General features: G+C 39.0%; 1 protein-coding gene and 1 long non-coding RNA gene across 6 annotated transcripts in view; one reads left to right on the forward strand and one right to left on the reverse strand.

Annotated features, from left to right (window-relative positions):
* The window catches only part of LOC138751545 (zinc finger protein 385D-like), a 423,580-nt gene that overhangs the window by 65,710 nt on the left and 336,314 nt on the right, over nt 1-21,556 (reverse strand). The window lies entirely within an intron of this gene.
* The window catches only part of LOC138751548 (uncharacterized), a 77,039-nt gene that overhangs the window by 24,546 nt on the left and 30,937 nt on the right, over nt 1-21,556 (forward strand). The window lies entirely within an intron of this gene.

Genomic DNA, 21,556 nt, shown 5'->3' on the forward strand with positions numbered 1-21,556 from the left:
TCCATAAGAACTCTACTGAGAGCGTCCTGGCCGGCTGCATCACAGTGTGGTATAGTTTCTGCAGAGAAATGAATCAAAGGTCAATCCATAGGATCATGAGCGGGAGAGAGGATCATTTTTACACCACCTACCCACCTACCCCCACCCCCCCCCCCCCCCCCCCCATCGATGTGATCTAGCGGGATCATTGTCTGAAGAGGTCGTGAAAAATCATTCAGGACCCCTTCCACTTTGCACACAGCATCTTTCAGCTTCTCCCATCTGGAAAGAAATACAGGAGTATCAGAGCCAGTAACACCAGGCTGAGGAGCAGCTTCTTCTCATGGGCAGTGAGAATGCTGAACGACCAAAGAACTGCTCACACTAACTATCTGAGACTCTCATATTTATGCAACAATATTTATTTCTTCATTTGTGTACAGTGTATGAATACTTGTCCTTTATATGTATTGTTTGCCTGCATGTGTGTTATATCTGGTTGTGTGTCTGTGCTTTGCACCAAGGACAGGAGAAGGCTGTTTCATTGCGTTGTACTTGAATTGAAAATACTCACCAAGATGTTCACCTGGTGGGCTTAGTTATAAGGAGAGGCTGAGGCTTATTTCCCTGAAATGTGTGAGATGGAGGGGTGGCATTATAGAGTTAGAGGCACAGATAAGCTGAATGATCACAGTCTTTTCCCCAGGGTGGTGGTGTCTAAACCTATAGGTCAATAACAATGTTTAAAAGACATTTAGACAGGTAAATGGATGGGAAAGGTTCAGAGGGATATGAGCAAAATGCTGGCAAATGGGACTAGCTCAGGTTAGCACATTGGTCAGCATTGAAAAGTTAGATCAAAAGGTCTGTTTCCATGCTGTATAACTCTATGATCCTAAATCCCTTCTTGCTGCAGTGTTAGCTGATATGGTTAATTGTTCTCACTGCCCACTGACCTGCTTTCATCACTCACTTCATAAAAAAAACTAGCCTGCTGCTTCCTGTCCTTGTAAATTCCCATCTCGCCTCCACCTTCCTTTCAATGTTCCTCAATGTGTGCTTCCCCTCATACTTCTGTCCATCTTGAACTCTCATTTTTGAATCACTTCAATTAGGATTCTGCCCTTGTAACAGTGCTAACATATATTGCAGTCACAAATAATATCCTGCATGATTGTGATAAACTGCAACAGCAAAATTAGCTTCCATTCATATAGTGCCTTGAACAAAGCAAAGCATGTCACAGGAGCATTATCAAACAAAGACTGATGGGAATTTTCTTAAGGAGCTATTCAGACAGAGGACTAAATGCTGATCAAAGAGGCAGGATTTTAGGAACATCTTAAAAGGGGGAAAACGGTAAAGAGAGCAAAAGGATTTAAGAGAGGAATGGGGCAATGGTAGTAAAATCACAGCCACAAATTGAGAAGAAATCACATTTACGGATGATCAGTAGGCCAGAATTGGAGGAACAAATACAAAGAAAGAGATTATTGTAATAGAAAACAGGAGAGCCATGGAACAGCTTATGAAAAGGGACTGAAATTTTTAAAATGAGGCCTTGCTTAGCCACCTGCCAGCCTATCCCAGATGGTGCATGGGATGATGCCTGAAGGAGATACTGCTGGGTGAGAGTTTAGGCAAAAAATACAGAAATTTTCCTCATTCTTCCCAAAATTTGCATAACCTTGGCATTTTCCTCCACCACTTTTCTAATGTAATCCTGCTGTGGGAGGCAGTATGAAACCCATTTCTTCATTATCTTTCCATTAATAGGCTCAGGATCATCTGTATTCATGCAACTACGCAACTACTGGATGCAACCCCAAGCTGACACATCTTTATAGTTCTTACCCAAATGTTGCTTCCTAATAGCACCATCTGGAAACACTGCATCAGTTTTCATGAACATCCAATGACAGCTATTTGCCACCATTTCTCCTGATCCTCTGTGGCCTCTAAATCTATACACCTGATTTTTAGAATTGTATGAGCATAAATCTCCTCCAAGTGAATAAAGCCATTTTCTCCTAACTTTTTACATCATTATGACCATTTGGTTCAATGAGACGATGCGAACTCTTGGAGCAATTCTCCCACTTATTTCCCAGCAATCTATTCTTGCTGCTGTGATTTCCCTCAGACACACCAACCATCTTTCTACATTTCACCTACTAACTCCTATATTTTGAATGTGTAAGGAAAAAAAAACATCTGGGAGAAACCCATAGGAGTCAGAAGGAGAATGTGAAAACTCTTTACAGGCAATCACACCTGAGTTTCTGAAGCTGTGAGGCAATAGGACTGATTGTCTGCTGAGCCACGAGCCTGTTCTGAGTGAAATTTTATTTACTAATGCTCCTGTCAAGAACCTTTGGAGATTTTACTATACTGAAGGAATAAATGAAGGGCAAATTATTATTACTGAAAAAAATAGTAAAACCAATAAAAGTAGGTTGATATATGAATCAGTAGATTTACACTGACCTGTCTCCATAAAAATCATTCCAATTTTCACAAAACTACCATGAAATTATCAATTCTTAACAATGTCAGACAATAGTTTAGCTATTGCAGATTTCCTCTGCAATTGAACAAAGAGTAAAAATAGATCAAAATCAAGATTCCTTCATTGTCATGCACTATTTCAGAGTTGGGATGTTATGGTAAAGTTGTATAAGACATTGATGAGGCTAAATTTGGAGTATTATGTGCAGTTTTGGTCAGCTAACTACAGGAATGATATCAGTAAGATTGAAAGAGTGCAGAGAAGATTTACTAGGATGTTGCTAGGATTTCAGGAACTGGGTTACAGAGAAAGATTAGGAATACAGGTTAGGAATTAATTCCCTGGAGCATAGAAGTTTGAGGGGAGATTTGATAGAGGTATCCAAAATTACAAGAGGTAGAGACAGAGTAAATATAGATAGGTTTTTTCCAGTGGAGTTAGGTGAGATACAAACCAGAGGACATGGGTTAAGGATGAAAGGGGAAAAGTTTATGGGGAACATGAGGGGAAAAGTTCTTCACACAGAGAGTAGTGAGAGCTGCCAGCTGAAGTGTTCAGTTTTCACATTTAAGAAAAAATTGAACAGGTGCATGGATGGGAGGGTATGGAGGCTATGGACTGGGTGCTGGTCAGTGCGATAAGGCAGAATAAAAGTTTGTTACAAACTAGAAGGGTGCTGTGTTCCATGGTTCTAACATGTAATATTACACAAAATTGCCTTCTTCCTGCTATAAGACAGACAGAATTGCCATTGGTCTCGCCCAGCACCCTTTAAAATACCAGAGAACGAGAAGTAAGAGAGTCCCTTCAGAGTTCTTGAATATCCGTTGATTCGTCTCCAACACTCGCACAACAACTGCAGCCATACAGACTCCTGAGCCAAACTTCCGACATGATCAGGAAACCTTCAGCGCCTTAGGTCATTTTTGCCCTCAGCACCCTCTTGAATCCCGACTCCAATACCTGGTTTCCATGAGCTAGCGTCCAGGAGCCCACAGCCCATATGGGTCCCTTGACCACAAGATGCAAACAGCATGTGTGGGTCCTTCAGCCGCTGAGTCCCTCGCTGGTCTGCTGGCATAGTCAATGTCCTGTAGAGTCATCTTCTCTGCTTCTCTTTCTTAATGGTGGGGGAATGGGGTGTCTTCCCCATGCCCTTTTTCTGTCCATGCTCCCTTGTTGCTGATGTCAAGCACAGGCACCACCATTTTGGGCACAGACCTGTAGTTGCAACAATTTTGCTTAAAAATACGGATGGCTCCTCTAATAGGCTGTTTAATGTCTGTACGGAGAAGCTGGCATTAGGACCAGGTGGTTGAACAGTTTGAAGTAGTGCTGTATCTTGACTCTCCACTCTCCCCGGTCCATACCAGCCGCAGTGCTGTCATTACAGCAGCTCTGGCAATGCCGTCATTTTTTATGCATTAATCACTCCAACTTAATTTCATATCTCCAATTGTCCTTGTATTTGTTTGGGAGTATGTAGCAAAAGCTTCACATTGAATTTTAGATGTAGCTCATGCAAATATCCTGCAGAGCTCAACCACAAATTAAATGCCAGTCATTTATTTCTTGTTCCTTTAACGTCTTTTGGCATATGAACTGTGTGGTGGCATCTTGTCCCATAAATCTCAGCAAGAGAAGTTTGTGTTGAGTGTGTCCCAATGAAGGCTGCATACTGTTTGATCTCAGACATTTGAAGGTGTGTCCTTAGTAACTTTTTTCTCAGAACATTCCACATTTGATTAACCCAAATTGCCGTTTGCTGAGTCTTGCTCCAGCTTAGAAAGTATCTGTGGTCTCATATCGACCTCATCGGTCATCTCCACACACATAAAACAAGAGGAAGGAAGTCATCATTGATCCCAAAAGGACTACTTAAAAAAGATTTTGTTTCTTATTCATCCCCAAAATGGAGCATAATTAACCTTATTGTACTTAAAGAAAAATAACTTTAATGGTATCAACAGCATTTAACTTGATATTCTTTAAACACAACTTGCACATTCTTGACATTGCAGATCTCATAACCTTCATTAAAATTCATAAATTTGATTCTCAATCTTTGTTACGCTGGATGCTCTCAGAATGGACAATGCTAATAGTGTTCCAATTGGTCTCGGGACACAAGGTCAAAATGATCCTTGAAGAAAGGGAAAGCTTCCATCAAGACAAACATCCTGAAAAATGTTTTGAAATTCAGTTTGAAAGTTGACCATCTATTCCACCGAGACAAAGTCTTCCAGCTTAATGATAAATGACATGATCAAAGGACTGCCTCATAGGAGAAATGGATCATATTTAATTGATGACAAGATCTTAGAACCTGCCCATAAATGTGAAGAGTTGAGCAGATATTTCAAAATTCTTAATCTTCCAAATATGCAGGATTTTGTCTCCATTCCTTAAAAGAAATGGTGGGGAGAATAAGTAATAGGATAGTAAGAGGACTTGCATTGAATATACAGCAATTAAAAACCAGGACTCTTTCTCTAAGGCAATGTACCACCTACAGGTGAACATAACATGTCTGGATGCTGAAAGGAAGATGTTTGCAGAATCAGAGTCATGAAATTTGGTATTTTTGTGGCAGCAACATAGTGCAAACATTCATATTATAACCATCTTATGACAGTAAAAATAATCCTGCACAAAAAGTAAGGCAGTGTCTTTGCTTCATTGATTATTCTGGAATCTGATGGCTGCGGGGAAGAAGCTGTCCTTCTGTTGAGTGGTCGTCTTTAGGCTCCTGTACCTCTTCCCAATGGTAGCAAAGTGAAGAGGGCATGACCTGGGTGGTGGGAGTCTTTGAAGATAGAGGTTGCTTTTTTAAAACACTGCCTCATATAGATGTCCTCGATGGAGTGAAGTCTGGTGCCTGTGATGTCACAGGCTGAGTTAACAACCCTCTGGAGTTTATTCTTGTCCTGAGAGTTGGTACCTCAATACCAGGCAATAATGCAACCAACCAGAATGCTCTCAATAGTACACCTGTAGAAGTTTACCAGAGTCTTCAGTGACATACCGAATCTCCTCAGACACCTTACAAAGTATAGCTTCTGGAGGCTCCAGGACAGATCCTCGGAGACATTGACACCAAGGATTTTGAAGTTCTTGACCCTCTCCACTACTGAGCCCTCAATGAGGACTGGGTTGTGTTCCCCCAACTTTCTCCTGAAGTCCACTAAAATCATCTCTTTGGTTTTACTGACTTTGAGTGCAAGGTTGTTGTTGTTGTTGTTACATGATTCAATGAGCTGATCTATCTTCCTCCTGTCTACTTCCTCATTGATGTTTGTGATTCTTCCGACAACTGTGGTGTCATCGACATTGTTTAGGACATTATACAATGGTTAGATTACTGATTTTGGAGACCTAGAAATACACAGCAGAAAGTCCAAAAGAAGACAACAAAGTAAGAATAAATGGGATGGGTATTTATTAGAATGATCCAAAAATTACACAGGATCTTGAAAAATGTCATAAAAGAGATTATAAGCACAGATAATTCCTTTTGCGAAACAATGAAGTTTTCACCACAGGTTATTTTGAAATCAAGCCAATAAAAAAAATGTTTTTTACTTGTGGGGTGTGGGGGGGAGGGGGGTCTGTGGTACACTATTGGACAGAAACAAACACATAAAACCTAAACACTGTACAACAGGCTTTATTCAACAAATACTTCCACAGAGCCAGCTGTGAGGAGAGCTGCTGTAAACTCTGAGAGTGTCTTCGAAGGGCCGGCTCAGACTTATATCCTGGAGGGTGATTGACACCCGACCAGGTGGGGCTTGGTCCATTCAGTCGGCTGATTGACAGCCGGCCAGGTGTTGTTTTGTCCCCCATGCTCTTCTGCAGGTACAGAGGTTGTCCCCTGCAGTAGGCCAGTGGTGTACCACCACAGGGTCTGAGCAAATAAAGGAGTAAAGGGAGCCCAGGAATGGAAATTGGATTCAGAGAAAATAGAATTAAATGAAATGAGTTTAAAAATGTTACCAATTTTCAATAAAGTACTGAGAATAGGATATTGCAAGTATGGAGAACTAAGGCAAAAAGATAGCACTGTGTATAACAGTGATTTGGACAACAAAATAGTTAAAACATGAGAAATAAAAACATAGTAATATTGGTACAGCACAACTCTGATAAACCGCTGTCCGATTGTTCAGAAATGCTGGAGGTTCAGAATTTGGTTCACTGGGTACTGACTCAGTTCTCTCTTTCACATTTTGAGGTCTGAGTTCCCATTTTCCCTTTAAATCATTGGGGACCATGTTCCTGCATTTTCTTAAACACGCAAATCCCACAATTCAATGGCTCTTGAGTATACTTGGGCCCAAGTTCATAGAACATTACAACACAGAACAGGCCCTGCAGTCCATGATGTGCTGACCTACATATGTAAACCCACTCAACATCAATCTAATCCTTCCTCACAGCACATAACCCTCTGCATTTCTTTTACATCCTTGAGCCCATCAAAGAGCTTTTGACAAGTGTCTCTTGTAGAGTCTCCACCACCTCCCCCAGCAATGCATTCCTGACACCCACCCATTTAAGAGTAAAATTCTTACCTCTAACATCTCCCCTAAACTTTCCTCCACTCATCTAAAACATATGTCCTTTGGTATTGATCTTTGTGGCTCTGGAAGGAAAGGTGTTGGATGTCCACTCTATCTAAACCCCTCATAATCTTACACACCTGTTAAGTCACCTCTTATCCTTCTACCCTGAGCTTGGTCAACTTTATTTCTTAAGACACATTCTCCAATCCAGGCAACATTGTGGTAAATCACTTCTGTAACCTCTCTAATCCTTCCTGGAATGAAGCAACCAGAACTGAATGCAACATTGAACATGGTGTAACTGGGGGGCGTGGCAAGATGGCGTAGAGTGCAGATGTACGATCCCAGCCCTCCTCAGCCAGTTTTTTAAGCACCCGTCTTTAAAGTTCATCTAAGTGATTAAAAGTTGTATCTTTATTTTTGGGAACATTAGTGGGTCATAATGGCAACTAATGTTAAAAAAAAATGAAAGCTCAATTACAGAAGAAATTATCTTTTAAAAGTGCTGGAGAATTGAGGCCTACCTGTTCAGCTGAAGCCACGGAATTGTCGTTTGGAACCTCCAAGGCACAGAGAACACCTGCCATGTTGAGTCTCCACAAGATGGCGGCGACATGATGACGAGGTCGGCCGGAGTTGTTTCGCGCGTTCACTATGTCGAACGCGTGGGTGACCCGGCTGAGAGAAAAGCCCTTGAGCTCGGGCTGCCTTCGGGTGATCTGGGATGCGCAGAATGGCGTCAGAAGCTGCCTCTGCACAGTCCTTGGCCTTGCCGGGCATGCGCAGTGCTTCAAGGGTCCGTGAGTTACTGGACCACATATGGGCTGTGGGGGGGGGGGGTGTGCAGACCCGCACCAGGAAGGGCCCGACAACATGGGAAGAAGAGGAAGACTTACCTTTAACGAGCAGTTCACGAGAACAATTGGAGGTGGTGTCTAGAGAAGGTAGGCCTCAAAATGTGGAACTGGAATCTGGAATGGAGTCTGTTTGCACAGTCTTGGAAGGGATTGCCTATCAAATGGACAATATGTCTAAACAAATGACTCAAGGATTTTTGGATGTGACAACTAAAATATCTAATATGTCTGAAGATATATCTACAGCTAAGAGGGATGTCAGTGAATGTATTAAATCAGAGGATACAATGCAAGAAAATTTTTTTTAAATTGAAGCAGCTTTTTCTGAATGTAAAATTCGAGTTGAACGTAACAAGGAAAAAATAGAGAAGTGGAAGATTCGTTTGTGGATTGGGGAATCCAGAAGAAAGACTGACTGAAAAAAATTGATTCATTGAAAAATCAAAGTCGGAGAAACAATGTGAAAATTGTGGGTCTTCCAGAAGACATTGAAGGGTCTGATCCAATAAAATTTTTCAAGAATTGGAATCCCGAGGTGTTGGGCAAAGAGTTTTTTTCGGAAGGTTTAGTACTGGAGAGGGCACATAGAGCGTTACGAAAGAAACTATTATCGGGACAACCATCACGAGCAGTCTTAGTTCAGTGCCTGAACTATCAAGACAGAGGAATGACATTACAGTTGGCGGGACAGAAGGGGACAAAGTCAATCTTCAATGAGGACTCAAAATAACAGAGTATTTTTTTACGCAGATTTGAGTCAAGAAATTATTAGGCGATGACGGGAATTTAATTCGGCGGAAGGGTTATACATTGTATAATGTACAAGGGTTATACATTGTATAAGGGATATCCTACTGTGTTAAAAGTCTTTGATGGTAACTTTCAATCTCATTTTTTTTAGAATGATCATGATGCATTAATTTTTGCTAATTTCTTACCGGATTTATGAGGACATGGCAGACTTTCGCCACCATCACCTAAAAAGAGGGCAAATGGAAATGGAAATGGGCAGAATGGGAAGAATGGGAAAAAAATGGCAAGAAAGTTTTAACAGAAAGTCTTATTGACATTGAAGATCCGGAACAATCACTGGGAATGGAGTCATTGGGTTGAATATATTTACAGTACTGGATTGTATTGATGTGAATGATGTATTTCTGGCTGCGGGGAGGAGGGCGGTGGCGGTGGATACCACTGAAATCTTTGATAGTCATCTGCTACGTGGGGTTTACCACACCCAGTTTTTTAGGGCATTACTACCTTTGGGTAGTTTTTTTTTGGGGGGATAATTAATTTTTTTATACTTTCTTTTAAAAAATATTTAGGGGAGGGAGAGTGGTTTTAACTTACTAGAAGGGGAATGATATTTTGTAGTAAGTGATTATATTGTTAGTTTATAAGAATGTCTAATTTGAAATTTGCAACTTTTAATGTTCAGGGGTTAAATAATCCAATTAGCGAAAGCGAATTTTGGCTTATATCAAGAAAATGAAATATTGATATTGGCTTTTTACAAGAAACACATTTGACTGAAAAATAACATTTGAAATGGAAGAGATTGGGTTAGGCATGTGTGTTTTTTCTTCATTTAATTCTAAGGCAAGGGGTGTAGCAATTTAAGTCATAAGAATTTGTCTTTTGAGTTGCAAACTATGAAAGGGAATGCTGGAAGGGTTTTAAAGGTGAATTGTAACATTTTTACTAATTTTGGACTTTGCTTAATGTTTATGCACCTACGAGGATGATGAATGTTTTATTTTGGATGCTTTTTTGTTATTAAATCAAGCTAATGAAATTATTTTAGTCGGGGGAAGATTTTAATTGTGTCTAAGATCCTTTGTTGGATAGATCCCCAAAAAGTATAAAGAAATCAAAGATGGTGATACAAATTGGGGCCTTGATGAAGGATTTAAATTTGGTGGATATTTGGAGAAGGGTTAATCCTAAAGAGAAGGATTTTTCTTTTTATTCGTCTCGACATGATTCGTTTTTAGAATAGATTTTATTTTAGTATCGGCACATTTACAAGGAAGGGTATTACAGGAAGAATATAAAAGCAGGGTTAGATCAGATCATTCTTTATTTTTTTCTTAAGTAAGTTCAGAAGTGGTACGTTCATCTTATAGATGGAGATTCAACACAATGTTGTTGAAAAAACCAGAGTTCATTATCTTTGTTAAAGAACAGCTTCTTTTTTGTCTGAAAATGCTAATTCAGTAAAAAGTCTTTTTGTGTTATGAGATGCATTAAAAGCTTATTTAAGAGGACAGATTATTAGCTATACCACTAAAGTTAAGAAGCAGTATATGGCAGAAAGTTTAGAATTAGAAAAGCAAATTGATGAATTGGAGAAGGAATTTCAGAAGGAAGTGACAGAAGATTTTAAATAGTGGCTTTGACTAAGTTAAAATTGCATTGCAATACATTGCAGACTTATCAATTTGAATGTTTAATTAATCAATTTAAGCAGCGTTATTATGAGTTGGGTGAGAGGGCACATGGCAGTTAAAGAAGGAACACATTTCACAGATTATTAATGCTGTAAAAAAGAATTCAACAGTTACCTATAAACCTCAGGAAATTAATGACCAGTTTTATTCATTTTATAAAAATTTATATATCTTCATTGACATGGTGCCATAGATTTTCTCTTGCCCATTTATTTTGAGGGGAAACAGGACAGTGGTTCTATTGATACTTATTTATCTAAGTTAACGTTATCACCATTAGAAGAGGAGGATGTTATGGATCTGGAAGCTCCATTTACAGAATTAGAGATTAAGGTGGCTATATTGGAAATGCCCAATGGGAAGTCACCAGGTGACATTTTCGGTGGAATTTTATAAAACTTTTTATGAAGATTTATCTTCGGTGTTTGAGGAGGTATTACAACAAGTGACAGAACAGCACGAGTTACCAGAATCTTGCTCTAGTGCTTTAATTACTGTAATCCCAAAAAAAGAGAGACCTATTTCTTTATTGAATGTTGATTATAAAATTATAGCAAAAGTGTAAGCAAATCGACTTACTAAGTATTTACCTAAATTGATACATGTTGATCAAACAGGTTTTATTAAAAATAGAAATGCTTCAGATAATATTCTTTGATTGATTAGTTTGATCAATGCATATTGACAGCAGCCCAACCATACATTGATGGTTGCGCTTGATGCGGAAAAAGCCTTTGATAGGGTCAAATAGTTTAAATTTGACACTTTTTTTATTAGTTGAGTTAAAGCTTTATATATGAACCCTACTGCTAGGGTGGTAACAAAATGGTCAAGTTTCATCATCATTTAAATTGACGCGTTCAACTTGACAAGGTTGTCCATTGTCACCAGCTCTGTTTGCATTGGCTATTGAACCATTAGCTCAAACAATAAGGCAGCATGAACAGGTAAGAGGGATGAGAGTGATGGATGAAGAGTCTAAGGTTAATTTTTTTGCAGATGATGTTTTGATATATTTAACAAACCCAGGACAATGTTTATTACAATATGGAACAATATGGATACAATATGGATATAAAGTTAACTGGGACAAGAGTGAAATTTTGCCAGTCGGAGAAGGAAATTATTCAGAGTATAAAAATATCATAAAACTGAAATGATCTAATAAAATTAAATACTTAGGAATAAATGTAAATACTGAGTATCAATCTTTATACAAGTTAAATTATGTTCCATTATTAAAAAAGATTAAAGCAGATTTAATTAAGTGGAAGGATCTTCCGTCAACTTTAATTGGTCGAGTTAACTGTATTAAGATGAATATTTTTCCTCATATTCAATATTTATTTCAATCAATACTGTGTTCCCTTTCAAAGAGTTTTCTTCAGGATTTAAATAAAGTTACGAGAGAATTTTTATGGAAAGGTAAACTACCACGGGTAGTATTATATAAACTTACTTGAAAGTATGCATTAGGTTGGCTTCAATTACCTCATTATTAGTAATGCTAATTATTAATTCATAGTAATTATTAATAATTAGTAATTCATAAAATTATTATGAAGCAGCCCAGTTGAAATTTATTAGTAGACTGATGGATTTGAACCAGCCCCCAAGTAGGGCTAAAGTTGAGATGGCTTGTATTTATGAAGTCGGGGTGTATCAAGTTATATTTCGATGGAATGTAAATTTGTTGAGGGAATATAATATGCTGATATTAAAACATCTATTAAAACTATGGATTAAGAAAAAAAGATTTTTGGATCTAAAGGTAAATTGTTAATTTTAACTCCATTATATAATAATCAGCTTATTTGTTTTTCAATGTTTAATAGTCATTTAAAGAGTTGGGATTCTAAGGGTATAAAAAACATTACAGGATTGTTTTGTAGAAGGACAGTTTCTTTCTTTTAATCAATTGAAAGAGCATTTTGATATTGCAGAAAATTCTTTATTTGTTTATTATTAACTTCGAGCTTTGGTGAAAAATATGTATAGAAGAGAGATGATTTTACCTGTATTGACAGAATTTGAGTCTTTGATTTCTTCTATACCAAAAAGGGGTTTTATTTCTGTTATGTACCAAGTATTACAAGACAATATGGATAAGTCGGAATGGGAGAAGTCCAAGCTTAAATGGGAAAATGATTTAGCTTTAGTTTTTCCTGAAGACTACTGAGCAGATATGTGTCATGTTAGTGTTACTAAATTGACGAATGTGCGGTATAGAATGGTTAATTATAATTTTCTACATCAGTTGTATTTAACCCCAGAGAAATTGAAAAAATATGGTTTTAGTAATTTGGATTCCTGTTTTAGATGTGGTGAATGTACTGGAACTTTTTTACATACTGTTTTGTCTTGTGTGCATGTACAACCATTCTGGGATGAAATTTAGTTAATTTTGGAAAAATTATATAACATTAAGTTACCATTAGACCCTTCTATTTTTTTAATGGGTAATATGATTCCTTTAAAGGGATTAGGGTTGATAAATTTCAAATTGCATTTATATATTTAGCTGTCTTTAGCTCGAAAATGTGTAGCAAGTACATGGAAAGATAATATAGTGATTAATATAATGGGATGGCATAATGAATTGAAAGCTTGCATTGTTATGGAAAAAATTACATATAATCTGCATGTTAATTTTTTTTGTTAATAAGTGGTTACCATATTTGGAATATATGTATTTAGATTTATTATATACTTTTATTTTCAGTTTATATATTTTTAGCTCTCCCTAAGAGAGCTGGCTGATGGGGTAGGAGGGGTGGGGTTGGGAATTTGATTTAACTTTTTGATTTTTCTCATTATTTTTCCTTTCTTTCTGTTTTTTTTAATTTTTTAAAAATATATATATATTCATATAACATTCTCTTTATGGAATGTATTCTGTATTACTATTAATGATTCTTCAAATAAATAAAGTTTAATTAATAAAAAGAACATGGTGTAACCAGAATTTTAGAGAGCTGTAACATTATCTCGTGGCTCTTGAACTCAATCCCTCGAATAATGAAGCCCAACACACTATACACATTCTTAACCACCTGATCAACTTGCACGGCATCCTTGGACAGCACTCTTTTACATACACTGACAAGCAGGTTACTGCATTCTCTTGAAACTCATCTGGTTCCATTTCCCATGTTCCTTTTAAATTAACTGTAATACCACTTCTCATTAAACTTATTACCATCCATTCCCTGCAAAATTATTAACACCTCTGAATTACATTTGAAAAAAAGTGCTAAAATTGTGTTGAGATAGTAATTGGACAAAACCTAATAATTCAGAAAATCTACCACTTAGACACCATTGAAGGCCTGAGCATGCTGGATTGAGTCTTAGTTCTTTCTTTCGGAAAGAAAACTGAAAACTATGCATATCACTAACCTTTCTGTCAGCTGCAAGATTGCTAAGCATGCCTTCTATGTTCATATCAAAGTTGTTGATACACTTGACAAACAACAGGAGACCCAACATCAATCTCTGCAGAACACTACTGTTCACAAACATCCAAGTAGAAAGGCGTTCTTTCTACCAATACTCTCTGCCTCCTATCATCAAGTCTGCATTAGATCCAATGAGCTAGTTTGCCTGGAATCCCAAATGGATTAATTCTTAAGACCAACCCATCATGTAGGACCTTATCAAATGCCTCACTAAATTCCTTATAAACAATTTGTATCGCCTTCCCTTCTCTTCAGATTCAGATTACAGATTTTTATTGTCAGAGTATGTACATGACATAACATACAACCCTGAGATTCTTTTTCCTGTGGGTGTAGCAAAATTAACACTAACTGTAAGTGCAAAGAAAATGTAGACATCATATACAGGTAAACAAATCCTTTTAGCTATCACGTCTAAACTTCAATGCGACTGGCATGGCAAGATTTTACCTGCACAAAGCAATGTTGATTATCCCCAAACAGTGACAGAGGATTCTACAGTTAGGGGCACAGATAAGAGACTCTATGGGAGGTATAAAGAATCCCAGATGGTAGATTGCCTTTCTAATGCCAGGGTCCAAAATATCACAGATTGAGTACACAGCATTCTCAGGAGGAAGGTGAGCAGCCATATGTTGTGGTCCAAGCGGGGGGATGGGAACCAGAGTGCCATCACAGATAGGGGAGTGGAGGAGGAAAATGATGGTGAAGATTGCAAGTAACACCACAAGTCAAAGGATTTAATATGTTGGAAATGTTCTCAGGTGCATCTATTTCAATGCAAGAAGTATTGTATGAAAGGCAGAGGCGCTTAGAGTATGGATTGGCGCATGGAATTATAACATTGCGGCCATTAGTGAAACTTGGTTGCAGGAGAGGCAGGACTGGGAGCTCAATGTTCTGGGCTTCTGTTGTTTCAGATGTGATAAAGTGGAGGGCGGGGGAGAGATGGAAATCAAAGGGAGTAGAGAGTCATTGCTCATAAGGGAAATTATGATAGCTGTGCTCAGACAGGATTGACCAGAGGGCTTGGCCACTGAGGCTATATAGGTTGAGCTGAGAAACATGAAAGCTATGATAAAAACTCATGGGGTTGTATTATAGACTGCCCAATAGTCAACAGGAATTAGATGAGTAAATTTGTAGAGAGATAGCAGACAGCTCCAGGAAACATAAAATTGTGATAGTAGGAGATTTTAACTTTCCACATATTGACTAGGACTCCTATACTCTAAAAGGGCTGGATGGCCTGGAGTTTGTCAAATGTATTCAGGAAAGTTTTCTAAATCAATATTTAGAGAGTGTAATACTGAATTTCCAATTAAAGGACAAGACAGGACAGATAATAGAAGTATGTGTAGGGGAACAGCGATCATAATGCCATTAATTTCAAGTTAATTATGGATAAGGGCAGGACTGGGCCTTGGGTTGAGATTCTAAATTGGAGAAAGGCCAATTTTGATGAAATGAGAAATGATCTACAATGCATGGATTGGGATAAGTTCTTGTCTGTCAATTGGTTAGTGGAAGACCATCAAAGGTGAAATTTTGAGAGTACAGAGTTTGTATGTTCTTATCAGGATTAAAGGCAAAGTTAGCAGGGTCAGGGAGCCTTGGCTTTCGGGGCATATTGAAGATTATAGTTCAGAAAAGGAGAGAAGTATATAGCATATAACATGGAGCAAATGAGATACTTGAGGATATAAAAATGCAAGAAAAAACTTGAAAGGAATCAGGAAAGCTAAAATAAAACATGAGGTTGCATTGGCCGACAATGTGAAGGAAAATCCTAAGGGTTTGTGCAGGTATATTAAGAGCAAAAGGATAGTAAGGAACAAAATTTGTCCCCATGAAGATCAGAGTGGTCAAATATGTATGGAGCTAAAAGAGTTGTGGGAGATCCTACATTTTCTTTCATTAGTATTCATTCAGGAAACAGACACAAAGTCATGGGAAGTATGAAAAACAAACAGTGAGGTCATGGAACTAATAGGGATTAAAAAGGAGAAGGTGTTTACTGTCTTAAAGCAAATAAGGGTGGATAAATCCCCAGGGCCTTACAAAATATTCCCTTGGACCTTGAGGGAGGCAAGTGAAGAAATTGCAAGGGCTCTGGCAGAAATATTTAAAATTTCCTTTGCAATGGATGTGGTGCCAATGGATTGGAGGGTAGCCTGTGTTGTTACTTTGTTTAAAAAAGGATCCAAGTGTAACCCTGGAAATTACAGGCCAGTGAGCCAAACATCAGTAGTAGGTAAATTATTGGAAGGTGTTATAAGAGATTAAGTATAAGTATTGTTATAAGTACTGGGCCAGCAAGAAAACAATTGGGGATTGTCAACATGGCTTTCTGCATGGTAGATTGTTTTTAACCAATCTTATGGAGTTTTTTGAGGAGGTTACGAGGAATGTTGATAAAGAAAAGGCTGTGGATATTGTATACATGGACTTTAGTAAGGCCTTTGACAAGGGGTCCTACATGAGAGGTTAGTCAGAAAAGTTCAGATTTTCGGTATTCATGGTGAGGTAGTAAACTGGATTTGACATTGGCTCTATGGGAGAAGCCAGAAAGTGGTAGTGGATGATTGATTCTCAGACTAGAGGCTTGTGACTAGAGGTGTGTTTCAGTGATTGGTGCTAGGACCATTATTGTTTGTCATCTATATCAATGATCTGGATGATAATGTGGTAAATTGGATCAGCAAGTGTGCAGATGACTCAAAAATTGGAGCCATTGTGGACAGCAAGTAAGGCTTTCAAAGCTTGCAGATGGATCTGGACCTCTGCGAGTTCTGAAAAGGGTCAAGTGTGAGGTGTTGCATTTTGGAAGGACAAACCAAGAAAGGACATGCACAGTAAAAAGGAGGGCACTGAGGAGTGTGGTAGATCAGAGGGATCTAGGAATAGAGATATATAATAATCAGAAAGTGCTGTCACTGCTATATAGGTTTATAAAGAGAACCTTCGGCATATTGACCTTCATAAGTCAAAGTATTGAGTATAGGAGTTGTACTCACTTCTACCATCAGGAAAGAGATATAGGTGCCATAAGATTCACACCCACCAGGTTCAGGAACAGCTGCTACCCCTCCACCATCAGACTCCTCAAGACAAACTCAATCAGGAATTTATTAAGGACTTACCTTTCCACTTTATTGAATTTCATCTTTCGCTTTGTATTGCACAGTCAATTTGTTTATGTTTCTTTATTTGTTTACATGTGTACATAGAGGTTTTTTTTTTTGCAAGGCCTGTAAGTGGTAAATCTGCTTTGCCTGCAAGAAAAAGAACCTCAGGTTTGTATGTGATGTGTAAGAATTCTGACAAAAAATCTGAAATCTTAAATCTGAATCTGAAATCCAATGTTATGGTAAAGTTGTATAAAGCATTGGTGAGGCCAAATGTGGAGCATAGTGTGCAGTTTTGGTCACCTAACTACAGGGCAAACATCAATAAGTTTGAAAGAGTGCAGAAAAGATTTATTAGGATGTTGCCTGGACTTCAGGAACTGAGTTATATGTTAAACAGATTAGGAATTTATTCCCTGCAGCATAGAAGAATGATGGAAGATTTGATAGAGGTATTTAAAATTATGAGGGGGATAGATAGAGAGATAGAATAAATATACATGGGCTTTTTCACTGAGTCTCAAACCAGAGAACAGATTAAGGGTGAAAGGGGAAAAATTTAGGGGGAACATTAGAGGGAATTTCTTTATACAGAGACTGGTGGGAGTGTGGAGCGAGCTGCCAGCTGAAGTGCTGAATCTGGGATCAATTTTAATATTTAAGAAGAGTTTGGCCATGTAAATTCATGGGAGGGGTATGGGGGCTATGGACTGGGTGAAGGTCAGTGGGACAAGGAAGGATAATACTTTGTCACGAGAATGGCCAAAACGCTTGTTCCTGTGCTGTAATGTTCTATAGTTAAACTTAAACCTATGCTCTCTGGTTTTCAAATCTCTTAATACTGGTGAAAGATTGCAACTATTTTCCTTATCTATGCCCTTCATGATTTTATTCACCTCAATAAGCTCACCCTCAGCCCCCTATGCTCCAGGCAAAGAAGTGCAATTTTAATTTGACATGATATTCAACTCAGACCAGAGGGCTTGTTCCTGTACTGTTAAATGTATTCTGCTCTGTGTTCTATTCAGCCTCTCACTATAATTCAAGCCCTGCAGACCTGGTCACATCCTTGTGAATCTGTTTGCACTTTTTCCAATTTGATGACACCTTTCCTTGTACAGCTGTACCACAATATCCCAACACTCAATGAGCTGGCTAATGAAAGCAATCATGCTGAATATCTTCTACACCAGGGAACTATGCACCTCCAAGACACATTGTTCTACAACACTTACTGGGGATCTACTATTTACTGTGCAAGTCTTCCCCTAGTTTGACATGCAAAAATGCCACACCTTATGCAATCAAATTCAATCTGCCCTTCCTCAGTCCATTGATTTAGTTGTAGATTTCACTGTAATTTTAGATGGTCACAATTTTAGTGTCTCTGCAAATTTACTGACCACATCACATACATTCCCATCCAGGTTGTTATTATACACAGTGAACGACATCAGGTTCCCTATGGCACAGTAAGGAATGGCCATGTACTTTCATACAAAACATAAATGGGCAGACTATTTTCTAAGTGGGGAGAAAACTGAAAATAGATTCAGATTTCAGATTTATTGTCAGAGTACATACATGATATCACAAACAACCCTGAGATTCATTTTCCTGCAGGCGAGGCAGAATTACGACTTATTGGTAGTGCAAAACAAAATGAACTCAATGTACACATGTAAACAAATAAACAAATGTAAACAAACTGTGCAATACAGAGAGGGGAAAAAAATCAATCAATAAAGTGCAAAAGTATGAGTCCTTAAATGAGTCCCTGATTGAGTTTGTTGTTGAGGAGTCTGATGGTGGAGGGGTAGCAGCTGTTCCTGAACCTGGTGGTGTGAGTCTTGTGGCATCTATACTTCTTTCCAGATGGGAGCAGTGAAAACAGAGCATGTGCTGGGTGATGTAGATCCTTGAGGATTGCTGCTGCTCTCTGACAGTAGCCTTTCCTGTAGGTGTTATCGATGGAGGGGAGGGTTTTGTCAATGATGTCCTGGACTGGGGCTGCTATCTTTTGCAGGACTTTGCACTCAGAGTATTTGTGTCTCCATACCAGACTGTGATGCAGCTGGTCAGCACACTTTCCACTACACATCTGTAAAAATTTCTGGTGTCATACCAAACCTCCGCAAACTCCAGGGGAAGTAGAGGTGCTGACGTGTTTTCTTCACGATGCTCTAAATGTGTTGAGTCCATGAAACATCCTCTGAGAGAGTGACTCTGAAGAACTTAAATTTGCTCACCCTCTTCACCTCTGATCCCCGAATGATCACTGGATCGTATACCTCTGGTTTTTTTCTTCCTGAAGTTAACAATCAGCTCCTTGGTTTTGGTGACATTGAGTGCAAGGTTGTTAATGGTGCACCATTCAGCCAAGTTTTCCATCTCCCTACTGCATGCTGACTCATCTCCTCTTTTTACACAACCCACTACCGTGGTATCATCAGCCAATTTATAGATGGTATGGTTATTGTACCATGCCACACAGTCAAAGGTGTTAAGTGAGTAGAGCAGGGGGCTAAGAACAGAGCCCTGTGGTGCTCCAGTACTGATGGAGATGTGGAAGAGATGTTCTTACCAGTCCTCACTGATTGTGGTCTGGAGGTGAGGAAAACAAGGATCCAATTACACAGTGAGGTGTTGAGTCCAAGGTCATGGAGTTTATTGATCAATTTTGAGGGAATGATGGTGTTAAATGCTGCACTATAGTCGTTAAAGAGCATCCTGATGTATGCATCTTTGGTGAGCAGGTGTTCCAAGTGTAGAGCCAGTGGGATGGCATCCACCATCGACCTGTTGCTACGGGATGCAAACTGGAATAGATCCATGTCGCTGCTCAGTTAGGAGCTGATATGGTTCAACAACAGCCTTTCAAAGAACAATCACTGTTGATGTGAGAGCCACTGGTTGAATGTCATTTAGGCAGGTTACTACACTCTTCTTGGGCAATGGTTCGATAGAGGCCTGTTTGAAACAGGTGGGTACCACATGCTGCGGGAGTGAGATGTTGAAGATATGTTGGTTAGAACAGATTTTTAAGACTCAGCTGGGAACTCTGTCCAGAATGAATGGTTCCTCGGATTCACTCTCCTGAAGGCAGCCTGCACGCCCTCCGTGGATTATGGGCAGGAGATGATCATCAGGACACATGTGAGTGCACAGTGGTGGTTCTTCTTGTTCTTGAGGTAAAATTGGGCATAGAAGGCATTGAGTTCACCTGGGAGTGAAGCTTTGCCGTTTCCTACTGCACTTGTTTTGGATTTGATGCAAAGGGCCTGGAAATCCTCGTGCAGGATAGGCTGTAGGTAAACTTGTATGTTGAATTGGTGATGAAAAAGGCAAATGCAATGCTAGTGTTCATTTTAAGAAGAATAGAATATGAGCAGGGATGTAATATTGAGGGTTTATAAGGTGAGTATTATGAGCAGGTTTGGGCTCCCCATTTCGGAAAGGATATACTGATCTTGGAGGAGGTTCACAAGGATGAATCTGGGAATGAAAGGGTTATCATATGAGGAACTTTTGACAACTCTTGGCCTGTACTCATTGGAATTTATGAGGATATCAGTGAAACATTTTGAATGCTGAAAGGCAGGAGAGAGTAGACCTAGACATGGTGGAGAGTATTCGGCAAGAGGTCACAACTTCAGGGCGCCCACTTCGAACAGAGATGCGGAGAAATTTCTTTAGTCAGAGGGTAGCAAATCTGTGGAATTGTTTCCACAGGTGGCTGTGGAGGCCAGGTCATTGGGAATATTTAAGGCAGATATTGATAGTTTCTTGATTAGTCAGGGCATCAAAGGTTTGGGGGAGAAGGCTGGGCAGTGGGGCTGAGTGAGAAAATGGATCAGATCATGGTTAAATGGAGGGGCTGATGAGATGGGCTGAGTAGCCTATTTCTGCTCTTATGTCTTATGGTCTTATGTCACAAGCCTCCAATCTGAAAAATTAACCCTACATGAAAACCCTCTGACTTCTACCTCCAATTCAATTTTCTTTCTAATGGGCCAGCTCACCTTGGACCCGATTGATCTAACTATCCAAACATTCCAGATATCAACTCTTACAAAAGATTCATTTTGATTGGATAATACACTTGAAAATAGGACGGCCATCACAAATGTTTAGCAAACAATGAGCTGCTGGAGGGACTCAGTAGGGTAAGTGCCGTCCATGGATAGAGATGGTCAGCCAACATCTTAGGTCAGGACCCTTCATTTGTGAAACTAACAGACTATTGTTCAGGCTCTTGCACCTCTTACAGAAAATGCATCGACTACAGGAGTTCAAAAGGTTACTTTCCAGCAGGTTTTCATGGGTAATTAAGGATGAACAAAAAATTCCAACCTTTCCAGCAACCACTGGACCAGAACCAGTGGTTGAAATACATTAAAAAAAATCCACTGGAGTGAAACACAAAAGTCTGCACACACTGTGATTATATTGAAAACACAAAATGCAGGTGGAACTCAGCAAGTCTCACAGCATCCCTAGGAGGTAAAGATACCTTATGGAATATCTATGGAATTCACTGCCCATTGAAGCAGTGAAGCCCACCTCTGTAAATATATTTAAGACAAGGTTGTATAGAGTTTTACGAATTC

This window comes from Narcine bancroftii, chromosome 1 (assembly GCF_036971445.1).
Source record: "Narcine bancroftii isolate sNarBan1 chromosome 1, sNarBan1.hap1, whole genome shotgun sequence".
Taxonomy (NCBI): Eukaryota; Metazoa; Chordata; class Chondrichthyes; order Torpediniformes; family Narcinidae; genus Narcine; species Narcine bancroftii.